Source organism: Onychomys torridus, unplaced genomic scaffold (assembly GCF_903995425.1).
Source record: "Onychomys torridus unplaced genomic scaffold, mOncTor1.1, whole genome shotgun sequence".
Lineage (NCBI taxonomy): Eukaryota > Metazoa > Chordata > Mammalia > Rodentia > Cricetidae > Onychomys > Onychomys torridus.
Genome location: NW_023413244.1, coordinates 5,928 through 9,532, shown reverse-complemented (window position 1 = coordinate 9,532; position 3,605 = coordinate 5,928).

Genomic DNA, 3,605 nt, shown 5'->3' with positions numbered 1-3,605 from the left:
TCAGAGAGGAAGATGGGCATTAAAGACACTTCATATGGAATTTATCTTCACCTTGACAAAAACAGCCATTTGGGCAAGAAACTGATCTTGCCTGGACATGCAGGACCCATAGAAAGGTGACCACTAAACTTTGCTTGACAAAATGGTCCTTCAGGTTCCTGCTTTGCAGAGGAAACTACCAGATATTCTACAGGATACTGAGAGAAGTGACCGAGAGACTCTAGCCCTGTGGGCTGAAGACAGATGCCCCAACTTTACAAAGAAACATTAGGTGACTGTCCAGGCTGCCAGCTGTCTCTGTCTACTCTTGCAAGACTCCCGAAAAATGCTTGCATCCTTCTCCCGGTTCTCAGGTAATATTATATCCTTCTGAGGTCTTTGATGTGGTTGAAGACTAGATAGTTATAATTCCCTCAGTTATGATAAAAGATACGTTAGATATAAAACTTTAGACTCACAAATATAAGATAGATAGGATATCTTCTTTAATATTGTAACTGTAATTCTTGCTTGATAATTGTTTTGTTATATGTAATTGTACTATGTAAAAGTTAAAACCTTCCTTAAAAAAAAAAAAGAAAAGGGGAAGTGCTGTGGATATCGCTCTGTGTAAATAAAGTTCTGATTGGCCAGTGGCCAGGCAGGAAGTATAGGCGGGAAAAGAGAGAAGAGAATTCTGGGAAGTAGAAGACTGGAGAGGGACATCTCCAGCCGCCGCCATGAGAAGCAACATGTAAAGACAATGGTAAGCCACAAGCCATGTGGCAAAGTACAGATTTACAAAAATGGGTTAATTTAAGATAGAAGAAGCAGATAACAAGAAGCCTGCCACGGCCATACAGTTTCTAAACAATGTAAGTTTCTGTGTGCTTTCTTGGTTGTGTCTGAGAGACTGTGGGACTGGTGGGTGAGAGAGATTTGTCCTGACTGGGCCAGGCAGGAAAATTCCAACTACACTCCAAATTTTCAGAACATTAGCCTAAGATCATAAGAACAGGGGTGTTTGATATAGAAAGTAAAATGTCAAGTCAGATGAGAGATACAAGATTGCCCATTAAAGCATTGTAGAAAAAAGAAATCACTGTGTTATCTGAGGAAGCTGAAAAAATGTCCAAGCAATTGGTTAAAAATATTTCTTACATGAAATAATGTCAAATATATACTTATTCAATATCCCAAATAAGATGATCACCAGGATATGCTCCAAGAAATATGACATTCTGTGGTTCACATAGGAAGCACCTCATTGCATTGTTATGCTCTAATGACTGCATGGTTTTCGGGCAGTCACTTTTTCTCTACTAGAACATAAGGAACAAGAGCAGAATATTTTAGGCTTCTTGGGATGCAATTCAATGCTTTGCCTAATTAGAGACAGATTCGATGAATTCTGAACAATTTTCTGGCTCTGGGCAGACTCAGTGTCAGGGCTACTGTGAATCCCTGTGTAGTGTGTTCAGTCAGAGAACTGAATGAAACATTGTGCTATATATTATATACATGGTTAAACACATTATGATTGATGTAATTTGGAAATAATAGTAGAGATGTTGACTGTGCTTACTCTTGGTATTGGAAAAATGATAATACAAATATACACATGAGTGTAGAAGCAAAACCTCCCTCATATGCAACCCACAGTGACAAATGCACAGTTGCCTCAACCAAGCTCAAAAAACCATGGAAATCTAAATCAAATGTTTGAGCTAATTACTCAGTCTTCCTTCAATACTGCTGGTTTGTTTTATGTCAACTTAACACAAGCTAGAGTTACCTGAAAGGAGAAAACCTCAACAGAGAAAATCCCTCCCTAAGATAGACCTGTAAGACATTTTGTTTATTAGTAATGATAGGATAGGGGGACAGCCCATTGGGAGTGGTGCCGTGCCTGTGCTGGTAATCCTAGGTTCAAAAAGAAACAGGCTGAGCAAGCCAAGAGCAGCAAGTCAGTAAGCAGCACCCATCTATTGCCTGTGTATCAGCCCCTTGCTCCAGGTTTCCTGCCCTGTTTGAGTTTCTGTCCTGACTTCCCTCAGTTATGTACTGTTAGCTGGAACTATAAGCTGAAAGAAATGCTTTTCTTCCCAACTTGATTTTGGTCATGGAGTTTCATTGCAGTAACAGAAACCCTAAGTAGGACAAACATTATTGCCTAAATTATATGTTGTGCTATTTCAAGCAGCACATTGACAACATCATCACAGTTACATCACACTGGGCACAGATACCCAAAAAAAGTCAGGAGTCCAATGAATCTTTCTGTGTCAGATATGAGCTTACCAAGTAAGGACCTAAAAGATGCCTTTGTTTTTCTTCTCCTTAAAGGGGAGCTCCCATGTTTGCCCCATCACAAACTTTTTAATGATTCCAGAGCCTCCATTAAGTTGTTGACAGTCCTCACAGTGGCCTCCCTGGTTCTGAATTCAGCTCAGAGTCCAGATGAAGGTAGTTCAGTGACTAATGGTGCTTAGGGAAAAATCACAAGAAGGCAAGGAAGCAGGGATCCAGGGAGGGAATGAGAGAGGGAAGGAGGGAATGAGGGAGGAAAGAAGGGAAGGAGGGACAGAGTGTAGGAGGGAAGAAGGTCAGAAAATGGACTGACCTAAGAAATTATTATAGAGTGTAAAAACATTTATGTACTTATTTAACACTGAGACATTGTAATTTATTTTTAATGATAGAGTTAGAGTGTCATAATGTGGGTTATAAGTAGGATAACAAGAGTGAGTTTTTAAAAAGAGGTCTTAGTGCTGGAGATTGTGCATGGCAACCAGGAAGAAGAATCCTAGGTTGTTAAGATATTGTCATAATCAGGTAGGCCACAGAAGAGGCCAGCCTTAGTGTATAGTAGAGTAGATAAGAACAAGTGAGTTAGTCTACATGGAGAAAATCAATCTCTTTTAGAGATAACATTCACCTGCTTAGTTCCCAGACCACATGGAAACAGTCCTGTCTTCAGCTAGGCTGAAACATTCCATTTCTGGCAAGCTCACAATTCTTTGGATATTTACAGTCTTACATATGGAAGAGGCTGTCCCAGGGACATGGTATTTCTTAGCATTTTAATGTCTCTTTCTCTCCTTGGATGTTATACACAAATGGAATCCTTAAAAATTTTTTAGCATTCATAACAGTATTCTTTCAATATTTGGAAAAGAAGAAGTACATTAGCTATGTGGAATGGTTACATAAGCTGAGGAATTCTTAAAATTTCCCAAATAATTGATCCTGGATTTCTAGGTGTGTTTGTCTTTCTTCTCCCTTATACTAGTTCTTCCCTCTCCCCTTCTTTACCATGCTCAGTTCTTTCTCTCACTACATCCATGAACAAACTTTATTAAAACCCAGATACCTTTTACAGAAGTAGTATGGTGGTTACAGTAGTCGTATAGTGGTGGATTCTAAAAGGCAAGGAATTTGAAGTGATTTTTAATTCCTACATGATTTTAATACACATTTTGTTCATTGTTTGAGACTTTTATACATTTTATTCTAATCATATCTACCCCATTCCTCCAAATCTTCCAAGATCCCCTCCTCACTCTATATTAGCCCAACTTTGTAACTTTGATTTAATTATTTTAAAGCCATCTAGTACAATTAAT